At 38.7% G+C, this 15514-nt stretch overlaps 1 pseudogene; it reads right to left on the reverse strand.

The window, feature by feature from the left end:
* Positions 1–2549: 2549 nt before the first annotated feature.
* On the reverse strand, positions 2550–12690 carry LOC109278989 (rho guanine nucleotide exchange factor 39-like; annotated as a pseudogene).
* Between the last annotated feature and the right edge of the window lie 2824 nt (positions 12691–15514).

Here is a 15514-nt window from a genome sequence, read left to right on the forward strand (position 1 = left end):
TTCCACTTGTTCCTTGCTAGTATGTAATACAAGAGTTGACTTTTGTATATTAACCTTATATCCTAAAGCTTTGCTGTAATCACTTACTGGTTCCTGTAGTTTCACCAGTTCTTTCAGATACTCTACATAAAGAAGCACATCATCTTTGAACAAAGATAAATCAATCTGTTGAGAGAGATTTGAGTTGAATATGAAGCTGTACTTCTGTAGGGCAAGGCTCTAAGTGACCAAGCCAAGAGCACATACTGGGAAAAGCCTACCTATGAAAGCATGCAAAGGGCTCTGAAAAAGTACAAGAGCAATAATGCAAAGGATTAGGAAGGACCCTGCTGAACACTCAGGCATTTACAAGAGAGCTTTAGGAACCACACTGCATATGTAAATCTAATATAGCCCCAGTTAAATGGTATTTTAGATCCTTCATAAAGAAGCTTTAAAACAACCCTGAAAAGGCACTGATATGCAAGCAAATTAACTGCTAGCAGAAACAACACCGAAAAAGTCATTAAAATACGAAAAAAAAAAAAATCTAGAAGCTCAACAAAGTAAGACTGATAATGTTACATATAAACAAAAATTACCAGAACAAAGAAGAAAAATGATGCCTTTAACCAGAAGATAAATCCATGAGTAGCAACAAACCTAGAAATCACAGACACATGAAATTTGTGCTTAACCCCTCCTTTGAGTTATTCTTTATATTTTTAGTTATCATTTATATTTTTTATTCTAATATTTTATTATATTCAGTTTTCTGCCAAAGTCACCCAACTTGTCTTTAATTCCTTATATTTTTAATCATAATTATTTTACCATTACACCTGATAATTTGATGATCTGGATTCCCTTTGCATGTTTCTATAGTCACGTTTTGCTCCTGGGCTTTTGATCATCTCTGTTTCTGAACACCTGATTGTTTTTGATGTAGTATTGAACAGTGTATACAAAAATTATAGACATATTTTTCAGACGATGGAAGATGTTCTTGCTGGCCAAGATTTACACTGCTTTCTGCCATGCAGGCCAGAGACCTGTAACACTGGGGACCATTAGCATAGTTTCTGATTAGACTTAATCCTAGGACAGAGCCTTATGGAATCTCCTTCAGAAAACTGTGGCATTTACCAAGACAACTCCTCCTTGGCTCTGTCTAAATTCAATTTGTTGTCTTCTAACCTCCTTGAAGCTGCTCAAAGTTCTGCTCTGCTTCTCAGCCTGTCATCTACTGATAATTCTATGAAAACAGCCATTTAAGTGCCTTAGAGAAGAAATCAGTAACCTTTATCTGTAAATGGCTAGATAGTAATACATTTCAGACTTTGAAGACCAAGAGTAGAACTTGAGTATATTGTATAGGTAAATATATAACAAGAAAGAAATCCCCTACCCTGTCCTGATTCCTAGGGAGGGCCATCCCGGGTTGTTAGCACACTTTAGGCCCAACTACCATATAGAAGAGGCATTCTCCAGATGAAAAGTGACTTCCTGGTGGACTACACAGGGAGAATAAGCTGCAAGGGCCCAAAAGTCAGTATTCATCTCTGCCTCCCTGAAATTGAGAACCCCATTCTCCCCTTAGACAGCCAAGCCATGTCCACTTGAGTAGCTGGCCAGAGTGGAGCCAATTCATGGAGCTCAGGTTCTAGGTTCCTGGCAGTTGCCAAAAGCAGAGTTCTCAACTTTTAAGTCAAGACCAACATGAGCCATGGACAATGGCAACCCACAGTTATTGGCTGGGGAGGCAGGGCTGGGAATGAAGCGAGGAGTGGAGGAAGATGTCTTAGCCTGGTCTCTATGGCTCACAGCGCCAATCTGCTCAAGAGTACTTGAAAGCCACACAAAAATTCAGCAAACTAGAACAGGTAACAGTTTGCCAACCCTCGCTTAAAAGTCAACAATGACTCCTGATACCAGACTATCTACTCTATGCCCTTTTTCAATATTTTAATTCAGAAAATTCTTTTTTTTTTTAAAGAAAAACACTTTACTAAAATCCAGTGGGAAGATAGATTGTAGAAACTGCATACAACATAAAACATCCAGTTACAAAGCTGCAATCTTGATAAACAACCAGCCACAGACATACTACCGAGCTATCAGTCCCAAATCCCCTCATTTGTATTGGAGGGGCTGGTTCAGCAGAGGTTCAATTGGGTCAAATTTGGTTTCCTGATTCTTTTTTTTTCCAATCGTTGATTTTTCATAGAGAGAGAATGTGCATGCCTTAATGGGGCAGAGAGACAGGGAAACAGAGGATCCAAATCCAGCTCCACACTGGCAGTATAGAGCCCAATGTGGGGCTTAAACTCACCAACCATGAGATCATGACCTGAGCCGAAGTCGAATGCTTAACCAACTGAGCCACCCAGGTGCCCTGGTTTCCTGATTCTTCAGGGCTGGTCAAATGAGTTTGCATGGCATGGTTCCAAGCAAACACAAAATGACCCTTCTGAAACCATCAAGGGTTCTGTGTTTTGTTTAGTAGTGAGGATTTATTTGTACTCCTGACTCTGACCTATCCCTCAAGTACCCTGGAATTTGTGATTTCTCTAGTTCTTCTGGCCACTGATGGCCCAAGTAAAACTGTGGTGCCAGAACAACAGCTCTCCTGGTCTGTGGACATAAGCAGTAACTTCTCATGGGGGAAAGGACAGGCTGAGCAGTCTACCACAAGGACCTCCTGAGTGGCCAAAGACCCTGTGGCATTGACGCAGGGCCATGGGGTAGAGGGCATGGCAGGCAAAGGTGCTACTCTGCAGCAGGTGCAGTGGGGTGTCGAAATTTGGACATGAGGAGCACATGAGAGAAGAGGAAGAACATTTCAGCAAAGTTCCCCATGGGAGGCACTATCAACAGCCAAGCATGGAGTACGAACCAGCCACCTGAGGTAAGCCCCTCTTCCTGGCAGTCACTGGCCAAACTAGAGGTGCTGCTCATTCTTCTGTTTCTGACCAAAGCTGTGGATTTTCTGCACAGTTTCAGTGAGCCAGGCAACCCTGGTGAGTCCCTTGGTGGTCAGGGCTATTGGGATCTGTGTTTTCAGCCAAAGCCATGACAAGAATCTCCTGCTGCTGGAGCCTCTGCAGAGGCTGAGGGAGCAGGTCCTGAAGATGAAGGCTCACAGATTCAGGGCTGACTTCCTGAAGTTGCACAAATCTCCAGAAACATTTTTCTCTAAGTTGTTCTTGCAGGGTGGTCCAGGACCTCTACATGTTGGCAGCAAATTGAGAGTAGAGCTCTAGGTGGGGGCAGAAGCCTTCCAGCCCCTGTCCCCAGTGCCCTACTTTGGAGGTAGGGAAGCAGCTCTTGGCTGGTGTCATAAATGAGTTCCCAGGACCCAGAGTGGGCCTGGTGCTTTGCTAGTTGTAGAGTGCCCTTGGCTCTTGGAATTCCCATGAAATACATGGCCACCACCAGCTCTGGCTGTTCCTGGTAGTACCCTCGGTCTCCATCAGCTCCCAGGCAGTGCAGGCACATTTCGGCTCCCAAGCGCACACTGCTATAGCACCTGGCCTCTCCTGCTGGGCTGAGGGGTCAGTGCTCTAATCCAGAAATTCTTGCTTCCTAGATAGCTTTCTCACTTCTAAACATTTTTTTTAAACGTGTGTGCAGATTTTTCTCAGTAGATTTAGTCTAAAACAGAGTTTCTCAATCTCGGCACTCTTGACATTTTGGGTCAGACACTTCATTGTGGAGGACAGTCGGATGCACTACAGGATGGCAGCAGCTTGCCCACCTCTATCCACTGGGCGCCAGTATCACTTCCCCAGTTCTGACGACCAAAAATGTCTCCAGACATTGCCAAATATCCCCTTGGGAGACTATTGCCCCACTTCGGAACTACTGGTAAAAAATAACTACTTTTGCATTACCAGAAGAGGAAACTGAACATATTTAAACTCCTTGAATTCTGGTTATTTTTATGCAAAAAATAAAATACAGCATTATAAGGATTATATAACCTAGAAAACGCTCGACTTAGTGTTTCATATATAAGAAACTATTTTGGGGAGCCAGACATGTGCCTAAAGATATAAAGATAGTTAATAATATATTTAGGATGGGTCAGTAAATAATAATTATTAAATGTGTCCATAACCCATGCTTGTTAATAATTTGAATCTATTACATGTTTATGAAGTTACCGGGATTTTTCTCAACTTATTTTACATTTATTATCCATTTCACCCTCAGAATAATCCAAGGAGATAGGTACATTGTTGTTCTCATCTTTAACATGTAGAAAATGAGGTGCAGAGATGTTAAGTAACTTGCCCAGTATTGACAGGAGATAAGTGACAGCACCAGAATTCCAACTGAAGCCTTCAGTCTCTAGAGACTCAGCTTTCATAGTTTGCTATTTTTAAAGGAATGAAGCTTAATAATAAAAATGTGCTTTGAATTCCTGGTTGCAAGGATTTCTGGATGTGATGGATTTTATTGAATTAGTCACTGTGTTTCTCTTCAGGGTTCTTTTAATGCTTGCTCATAGCTCTTTTAAAAAGGATGAAGACTGAGTTCATTTAAGACCATTTTGTTCAGTACTTAAATAAGCTGAATGATGTTCATAATAATGAGATTTTGGATTATATGTGCAAAGATTTAAAATGTCCCAGGAGGAATTTAGTATAGAATTCATAAAATATTTCTTGACAGCTAGAGTTCTTAAGCACAATTGTGGCCAAAAAGTAATAGAATATCGAAAAGTGGAAAAATAAAAAACAGCTAACAATATGACTGCTATAATTTACCAGCATAACTTCTTAATAGGATTCAGGTCATAAATTCAATTTCCAGGTGAAAAGTCACTATTAAAAGTTGTTGAGAACCAAGCCAAGATTATTAGGATGATACAGAATGGGTAGAGATAAAGGAGAAGAGCAGACATGTTTAAGTAATATCCTCTGTTCTAAAAATCAACTGTTATTAGTTATACATTAATATGTAAAGAAGTATAAGGTGTGCATACTACTACACAATTTGGACCTCGAAAGTTCAAATAAATGATCATGTACCTGAGGTGAAGCAGGGAAGATATGATGCAAGAAGGAGAGATATTTTACTAGTGGGCAGGCAAGGACATGGGCATATTTAAATTTGGTAAGCAGAAAGAAATCTTTATTAGCGCTTATACAGTTAGAACTAGGTATGTCCAAGTACACATGCACACATGTTTACATATATATTCACACACATTTTTGTCTGATCTAGTTTATTACCTGTTTTTTTTGTTTTGTTTTGTTTTTAATGTTATTTATTTTGAGAGAGGAGAGAAGAGTATATATATAGAGAGAGAATCCCAACCATGCTTCACACTCAGCACGGAGCCTGACATGGGCTTGACCCCATGAAACCATGAAATCATGACCTGAGCCAAAATCAAGAATCAGACGCTTAATTACCTGAGTCACCCAGGCTCTCTGTTTATTATGCCCTAAAGATGCACTCAACAAGCACAGACATATTTGTCTTTCTAACAATAGTAGTATAGTTATGGTATTAACATAATCTATTCCCCTAAAATACACATAGAGAGTGATTCCAGAACCCAAATGTGGGTCATCCATGTTTAACTTGGAAAAACTTTATGTCATACTCAAATAGCATATAAGATGCTATTAGATCACGTTCTCATTAATAAATTATTGTTTTATATCTCTATGTTAAACACATAGAGAAAGATAATTAAAGGAAGGAGCCTAGATTTTAAGAAATAAAATTATTTAGGGTTTCCCCAAAGCTTTGTAGCCTATGTAGAATCATGACAATATAATTTGACATTGGTCCTAGCCATGATGGTATGACCAGTACTAGCCTAGCTCTTCAAAAATAAAACAGAAAGTTTAATGAGGCAATTGTTTGCCAAAAGTGGACAAAAGGGACAAAGAATTGCAGGTTTTGAGAGTCTGGGAATACATGGAGTAAGATCCACAACATTCGTGGCTTAGTGTGTACAGGCACTTTCTAGAACACAGGAAAGCCAGGGACAAACAGACCACGATAGTCTTTCTAAACTGAGGAAATACAGATAGGCGATATAAATCATTAAACTGACTGGAGGTTGTGGATTAGAATAGAAAACAAAAGGGAGGTGAATAGAAGACAACTCCCAGAATCTACATGGAGTTCCTCTTACTTTGCTGGTCAAATACTATGCTGTGTGTATTGTGAGTGAGACTCTGGAAGGTCTGGAAGAGAACAGATGCTAGCCGTAAGCTAGCTGGACATTTTAGCACCTGTGCTGTCTAGGAGACACAGAGGTCCAGCAAGAACGGAAAGTCTCTGCTGAACACTTGGTACTTTGCCTGACTCCCAGGAAGTCACTTACTGATCCTAGAATAATAGGTAATACAGACTCACTCTAACATAGCTTTTTATAAGCATGGTTACCAGTAAGGGGATGCTTGCAAGAATGAAACTAAGCACTTCCCAGAGAAAGGCAACAGAAACTGACCACAAGAAAGCCTAGATGTTGGAATCAGTAGATGAGGTGTGTATGTATTTACATATGTCCAGAGACTTAAATGAATGTGTGTTCATAATAAATAAACAGATGAACCTGAAAAGTAAAATATTTGAATTTTTTTTAATGTTTATTTATTTTTGAGAGAGAGAGAGAGACAGACAGAGTGTGAGCAGGGGAGGGGCAGAGAGAGGGAGACACAGAATCTGAAGCAGGCTCCAGGCTCTGAGCTGTCAGCACAGAGCCCGACACGGGGCTCGAATTCATGGACCGTGAGATATGACCTGAGCCGAAGTCAGATGCTTAACCAACTGAGCCACCCAGGCACCCTGAAAAGTAAAATATTTTAAAAGCAAAAGGGGGTGAGTGAATGGGTTAACAACAGCTTGGAAACAACAGAAGAAAAAGAAAAAAATAGAGACTCAAAGATGCATGAGTCAAAATTAAGTGGTAAAACATAAACATAAATGGTAAAATAGAAATATAAGTATAAAACATTAAATATATATATATATATATATATATATATATATATATATATATATAAATGGTCCCAGATAGAAGGACAAGGGAAAAGAAAAAATGCTTGAAGAAATGAGGGCTCAAACTCACCATAATTTGGTAAATAAATAAATAAATAAATACCAAGATCCAGGAAGGCCAGCAAATCTCAGAAAGAATGTATAGAAATAAAACACATTTGGATATGTTACCTTCTAACAGCTGAAAATGATAAATCAAGGTAAAATCTTGAGAGCAGCAAGAAAAACAACACATGCAAGAGCAATGAAACAAATGACAATTGACTTTTTTTAATGTTTACTTATTTATTTTTGAGAGGAAGAGAGAGAGAGAGAAGAGAGGAGGGGCAGAGGGAGAGGGAGAGAGAAAATCCAAAGCAGTCTCTGCACCCTCAGCACAGAACCCAACTTGGGACTCGAACTCACGAACCATGAGACAAAATCAAGAGTCAGATGCTTAACCAACTGAGCCAACCAGGTGCTCCCAAGTGATGACTGATTTCTAATCAGGCAGTGCAGACCAAAAAGAACATAATCTTAATAGTTAAAAAAAAACTTGTCAACCCAGAAATTTATATCAAGTGAAAATATGCTTCAAATATGAATGTGATAAGAAAAAAATTTTTAGATAAAAAAAAAAAACATGAAGCAAATTCATGTTATTCAAACTGAAGAAAAGTGACCAATATGGCAACTTCAATATACAGGAAGAGACAAAGAACAACAGAGATATAAATATCTGGGAGTGCCTGGGTGGTTCAGTGGGTTAAGCGTCACACTCTTAACTATTCTTACATGAGAGTCCAGATGGAGGCATTTCCAAACCTTAAGCTGTTAACATCCTTCTACTCTCTGAACCTTGATATGGTGACATCTGTCTCACGGCTTCCTATCCTTATGCATCATAATAACCAACTCCCCTTTATGCAGCATTCTCCTTCTCAAGGAAGAAAATACAGTCCCAAAGTTCCCAGCCCAAGTGTGACTACATCTCTCTGGCCAAAACGTGGCTACACACCCACCCTAGACTGAACGTTGGCAAAGGAGAACAGGCCACCAATATTAGACCTGACCTGTCATGATTTAGACATTGGGCATTTTACTGTTGCTCAACTATGGGTCTATTAGTTAAAAAAAAAAAAAAAAAAGCAGGGGGTGGGGAGCACTGGCTATTGAATAGACAACCAGTAGAATGTATCACATTTGGTAAGACAAAATTAATCTGGAATTAGTGTACAGAATGGATGAGGGAGTGAGTTATAAAGGGAGGTATTAAATAAAGGGAGCGATGGACAGAGCATATGGAGGCAGATCATTAACCAGAGCACTGCCACTAAGAGACTGCCTCAACAGTGCATGAGTATAACCTTGGAAGACATAAACTACCATCTAATGTGAAGTTATAAAAAAGAGAATGCGAGAGATCCTATTTGGTTTGTACTCTGTGTTACCAGATTGTTTAATTGCTTTAATTTCTTCATATCCCCAGGAGACCACTTAGAATTGTCTCATGTGTCTCCCAATTTAATTTCTATCGAATACTTTTAAACCTCCTTCCTATACTCTTCACCTACCCTCTGGCTTTTCTGGCAAAGGAGTACTGGCAGTCTTGCTGCTATCTTTTACTTATTAAAATGTCTTCGTTTGCAGCAGCCTAATGCAGCATTCAGCACTTGGCATGCTGCCATGTTGGTTATTCCTTTTAGCTTGGGTTTTCAATTCCTGTTTTAAAAGAACATAACACCCAGTGGGCAATATGGAGATTAGAAGCAGCAAATGACATGACAAGGGCAAAAAACATATGTTATAAACATTATAAATTTCCCTACAAGGGTGGGTATGAGTGGTAGCAAAGTAAACACAGACAATAAACACTCTGCTTCATTATGCTTTCTTTGTCGCATACATTTTATTTACTTATTTATTTAAATTCAACTTAGTTAACATTCCATATAGTATTGGTTTCAGGAGTAGATTCATCACTTACCCAAAACACCCAATGTTCATCCCAACAAGTGCCTTCCTTAATGCCCATCACCCACCTAGCTCATACATTTTTTTTTTAATTTTTAATTAGGCTCCATGTCCAGCCCAGAGCCCAACATGGGGCTTAAACTCACAACCCTGACAACAAGAACTGAGCTGAGATCAAGAGTCAGATGCTTCATCGACGGAGCCAAGTAGTCAACTCCATACATTTTTTTTTTAATCCATAATCATGGCTTGTGCCTAGGTCCTTCCTGTCTATTGTCAACCCACAGAGCTATAATACAGAGAACAATACTCAAACAGGACACCTGAAGTTTTCTAATCAAATGGGAATAAGACTTCTGGAACCAGTGCTTACCAATTTATCCAGAAATCGCACTATGTCTACACTGCCCCAGAATCAGTCCATTTATTTTGCACACAGTGCTACGTGTGGTCAAGTACAGCTTCCTAAAACAAAAGCCATCTCTGAACAAAACTTGATTCATAGGAGTAATCAGATTTCACCATTAAATTTATTGAGCATGTAATTTATAGGCACAAACCACAGCCAATATTGTAGGTGTGGCAAATAGTTTTTAAAAATCAAAAATTAACGACCAGAGATTAAAACATACAATGGTAGCAGACACATTCTGATAAATCATAACATACATTTCTCAGTTGATATTAAGTGCTCACTTATACTTTAAAGCAATACCTGCTCTGCTTTTTTTCTTTTTTTTTTTTTTTAACTGAAAAGTTTCTTCTTAACTTCATGACAAGGGAGACCTACCAAAGCCTTCCTATCTACTCTGGAACGTTAACTTCAAAGAAAGGGAACAAATTCTAGGTCGGTAATGATCAGCTCTTCAATGTCCTTATGCTTAAAAAAATACAGTAATGCTTAAAAAAATAAATAAATAAAAACAAAAACAAAAACAAAAAAAATAACTTAGGTTCATTGTTGAAGTCTCTTCCAATTGTATTAAGAAATAGGTATCTGGGGTGCCTGGGTGGCTCAGTTGGATGAGCCTCCGACTTCGGCTCAGGTCATGATCCCGCATCTCGTGAGTTCGAGCCTCATGTCAGGCTCTGTAATAACAGCTCAGAGCCTGAAGCCTGCTTCAGATTCTGTGTCTCCCTCTCTCTTCCCCTTCCCCGCTCATGCTCTGTCTCTCTCTGTCTCTCAAAGATGAATAAACATTAAAAAAAAATTTTTTAAAGAAATAGGTATCTCATTTCTTCATTTTCCTCAGACCATAGTAATGAGCTCTGAAAAAATTTATAACAAATATTAACTTAAACTATAAATTCTTGCATAAAGATAGACTAACATACTTAATATAATCATTTTCTTTGCTACATGACTTTATATATATTCAATCTACATTTTATATGATTTTAATATATTTTTTAATGTTTTACTTCTAGAAATTGGAAGATACTATGTCCCAAGTTGCCGTACTGATTAATTTTTCTTCCAACAAATGGAAAACAGAAGATGGAGAGTAAAATATGTCTTACAGCCATGTAGCCACTTTAGCCACATCCTGGGTGAAATATGTGCCTTTTTAAAAGCAGTACTAATGATCAATATGGGGGTTTTGTACATTATCAATAGGGTGGTAACCCAAAGCTTTCATCAATTTACCTTTTCCTGATTCCAATTACAATACAAAAATATACATAATGTACTAATTCAAAAGCTCTCCATGCCAACAAAAAATATCGATGTCTAAATACATAGCACCAAGACTAAATACCTAACACCGACTAAAGGTTAAAGAGGTATCTTTTGTTTTTCCCCTGTTGAGAAAAGACCCCATCTGCTGGTTTCTATCATCAAAACAGCTTCCAGACAATTCATTAGGAAAACTAAATACTTACCAACCCATACTACTTTTGTACACAGATATATTGACTCCTCCTCCAGCACCGTGTCCCTGGACACCTAAACATTATTGAAGTCCTTTATATTACGCATGTTTAAACAAAGGTATGTACGAGTCTAAGAATTTCCCAAAAGAATTCACAAACCATTTCAGTGCAGCAATTAAACTAAAATGGAAAAGCAATAAAAGATTTTAGCCATGTGATCTTGTGAGCCTCACAGGAAAGGAGGAAGTTTCAATAGGAAGTGACTTAGACACTGCAAGTTTATTCTTCCTCCCTATGTACCATGTTTCATATTCTGGAAAAGAAGCATCAACTTCAAATATAAATACTATATATACATATATATGTATGTACTATAAGTACTAGAATAAATTTCATGTTAAATAAAAATGTTAGATCACTTCAAAACAACTCAGAACTCAGGGGAGATGATGCACAAAAGAGCATACTTCTACTCACATTGTTTATTCCTTTAAGACATATTTATTGTGCAACAAACACTGAAAACTCTAGAGGCCTAGGGAGAATATACGACGAAGAGGCATGACAATTGCTCTCCAAGGACTCTTCACTTTGCCTTCAATTTTATACAGACCCCTTTCACACATTCTTAAGGTTTGCAACTTGAAGTTCTTGAAGCACTAGCCAAAATGCTGTCTTTATTAGCAGAAAAATATTATTGTAGCCAAAAAGTTAAAACTACGAATTTTTTTAAATTATCTATTTCCCCTTCTTGAGTGACCAGAGAATAAGGAATCAATTTATTACTTCCTTTTGCAGTTTCCAGAAGCCCCCCAAATTATCTTCTCAATTCTAATTCTACTTTTGTGACAGTTCTTTTTAAACTCCTACTTCAGCTTCACTATACCAAACACACTCCTCCAGTGTTGCTGTCTCATGGCTCAAGACGGATTTTCTACACTTTTCCTTTGAACAAGTTCCGGAAATTCAGAGGGCTCATGATCTTAAATCAAGTAACTATCCCCATGGCTGTGGTGTTGGAAAGCAAGACGATCACTTTCTAGGAACTTGCTTTTTGTCACTTTCACAATACCTAGTGTTTGTTTATCTGAAGAAAGTTTAGGGACTCCTGGGTGGTGCAGTCGGTTGAGCTTCTGACTCTTGCTAACGGTTCAGGTCATGATCTCAACAGTCATGAGATTAAGCCCCGTGTCAGGCTCTGAAATGAACATGCAGCCTGCTTGGGATTCTCTCTCTCTCTCTCCCCCCTCCTCTGCTCATGCTCTCTTTCTCAAAATAAATAAACACTTAAAAAATAAAATAAATTAGTAAGTTGTGTAAGAGACTTCAGATGCCTAAATGTCAGACGTGGTCCTTTTTTACAGAGAAAATAAAGAGTATTTCAGTAGAATGATAATCCACTTTATGCAGAAACTAAGCAAACACATGAAGTTCTTGTAAGCAAGTGAGGGAGTGAGGTTCCACTGGTAAATAAAATTATTTCAAATTGCTCAGATTTATTTTAGGTCAGCTTTGGAATCATTTAAAAATCATAACATATGCAAGTCCTGCGCTAGTCCAGCTGCTTAATTTTCCAGGATTATTTATAAATCACTTTTGTTCAATAAGTAAAATTACCTTCCCTGCTAAATTTGAATTACCAGACACTTCCAAAATATTTCTCAAACCAGCAACTGTTTTCTCATTCGCTACTTGGCATGTCTTCAACAACTTATTTAACACTTGTAGCAGTGTCTCAAAGATCTGATCCATCGTGTTGGAGTGATTTGTTTTCCCACTGCAGCATCGTTTGATTTCCAACAGACAGTATTTCTGCAAATAAGCTTCAGAAGTGTGAAGCGCCTCCATCACAGTCATGCACAAACGTGCCCAAACCTAACAGGCATGAAATAGTTAAATGGCAAAGCCCTAAGCAGCTGCAGCCAACAGCGACACATGATACGGTCCAGGAAATAACCTGAGAGACACTCCTTTGATTAATGCACTGAAAGATACTGAAATAGTTGTTCTCTTTCTGCCAAAAGCCGGAATGGTTTAAGACTGTTGGTCAAACTGAAATGATCATAAGAATCACCTAGGCAGCATTTTACATCTAGAGATTCTTGGGTTCCATGCCCAGCAATTTTGTTCAGTAGCATTGGGGGCAGGGGGAAATCACTATTTTTTTTTTAAGTGCCCCAGTTAGGAAACTTTCTCCAGTCCTCTGCTCAGGCAGGATTAGAATAAATGATAGAACCATACATCAATACCAAGTGTTCTATATAAATACCAATTGTATTTTGGTATATTTACTTTCAGAAATCATTCATGTATATACATACACTCAGTTTAGTGATCTTGGCTACAGTTCATTTAATTATGTGTCTAGAAATATTTTTTTAATTGGACACTTTTAGATATTCTTGCACAGAAATTTCTGAACTCAGTGGACCCAAATGATCAATATTCTCACGCATTAGAGTAAGTAGATCCTGTAATCAGCAACCCTTACAGAAAAAGACAGAAACAAAGTCTATTTGGATTTTAATTTCCTTCATGTGAAATGTGATGAAAGAACCATGTGAGCTGTGACCATATGGAAACCACTGATCTACACCTCTCCTTCCTCCTGCCCCTCACCATCCCTTCTAAGGAGAGGAACAGCATTCCCAGGAAACTGTACTAGGCCATTTTGCAAAGAGGAAAGTGCTATCACTCCCCTACCTTCTAAATTCATATGGATAAATGCCATAGCATCTAGGAGCAGGAAGAGCCAAAGTTGTATATATGTGGGAGGCAAATCTACATTCTCTAGAGGCTATGTAAGGGGTGGCTAGAGCCTACTCTAGACCTGTGTCCGATCCTCATGATGACACTTACACACTTTCTACTTTGTCTACGTATTTAACCTCTCTTTGCTTTACTCTCCTGATCTGGAAAAATGGGGTACACTTTAATATTTACCCGTTATCACCATATCTGTGATTGCTACCTTAGTATTCAGAGGGCCAACAGACCAGCAGCATAGGCCCTACCTACAGCCTGTGAGAAACGCAGGACTTAGGCCCTGTCCCAGAATATGCATTTTTAATAAAATTTTCACACGTGGCATCCGACAGTTTGAGAAGCACTGAGTTAAGACATGTGAGGATCTTAGAATTTTAAGGAATTTACAAATTTGCTGTTATTATTTAGTTTAAATCTGAACATTACACAAAGCCAAGAATTAAAAATTCTGCCAACAGGTATATAGATCTGATAGAAGCAGTGCCCAGTACGGTCTGTTGGGGACAAATCAGAACCAATAGAAACCAGTTTGGACCAGCAAAGAACGTGTACAGATGATGGCAAAACTAGAGACTGAGAAAGATGACATAGGAAGAACTACAAGAGAAATCTATCTCTGACAAATTTCCTTCAAGATTGTCTCTCTGGGAAGGGAGATAGAAAAGTCAATAAATAACAGTGAAGGTTTAATAATGCATGCACACAGAACAGAGATAGGTTAAAAGAGAGAGAGAGAGAGAGAGAGGTGCACTCTGCCTGGAGAAGTCAGAGAATGCTTTTGCAGGGGACCCACATCTGAACTGGGTTTTAAAGAAGACATGTAGACAAAGAAAAAGGCATTCTGAGCTTTGGAAATCTCAAATACAAATGCTTGAGGTCTTCACTGCATGGTCGCTGAAATTCAAGGTCACTACACCTTGCATGTGGGTGGCATGGCTCTGTGTTTATGAAGGAGAAAACCAGAAAAGGGTGTTGAAATGCTGCTAGATAGATGCTAGGGCCTGTCCCTCTGCCACACAGTTCTGTTGTTCAGGATGGGCCCAGAAATCTGCATTTATAGGCCGTCCATCATTCTGCTATATTTGATAAGACATGATACTGGTGTGTGACTTAATTATGAAATGCTTTTATTTCTTTTTAATAAGCATAACTGTGTCCCAGGCCAAATGAGCTGCCAATGAAGGGTTAAACTAGTGAAGCGACCAACATTATTGTTTAAGTGGATAAGTTGGAGAAATGTGGTTATGCATTTATTTATAAATGGACAGTTAAAGGTATTGACTCTGGAGCCAACGTTCCAGATGTACTATGCAACCTTGTACAATCACTTTAATGCCCTGTGCCTACTGACTTATCTCTGAAATGGGACACATAATGAGGCAGTTGAGGATCATGAAGCATCACTAACATTGTTTACCATACAGTAAACATATAGTAAAAATAAATGCTTAGTCATGACCATCATAACCATGCTACGCCAGACTTCATATGGTAGAGTTTTATGAACAATGCATCTGCCCCAAGTAAAGATTACAGAAGGATATATTTAAAAATCCTGTTAATGGGGGCACCTGGGTGGCTCAGTCGGTTGAACGTCTGACTCTTGGTTTCGGCTCAGGTCATGATCTCATGGTGTCATAAGTTTGCGCCCCATGTCAGGTTCTGCACTGGCAGCACAGAGCCTGCTAGGAATTCTCTCTCTCTTGCTCTCTCTCTCTCTCTCTCTCTCTCTCTCTCTCTCTGCCCCTCCTCCTCCTTCCTAAAATAAATTAAAAAAATTTTTTTAAAAGAGTGGTTTAAAAAAATCCTCACACTCAGTGCCTTATGCATAGATAGAAGTTCATACTTATTTCAAAACTTCTCAGTACCCTTTTAAAAAGTAGAAATATTTCCTTGTACAAGTCTTCTTTTGTAT

This window comes from Panthera pardus, unplaced genomic scaffold, assembly GCF_024362965.1.
Source record: "Panthera pardus isolate Hobbes unplaced genomic scaffold, ASM2436296v1 HiC_scaffold_2, whole genome shotgun sequence".
Taxonomy (NCBI): Eukaryota; Metazoa; Chordata; class Mammalia; order Carnivora; family Felidae; genus Panthera; species Panthera pardus.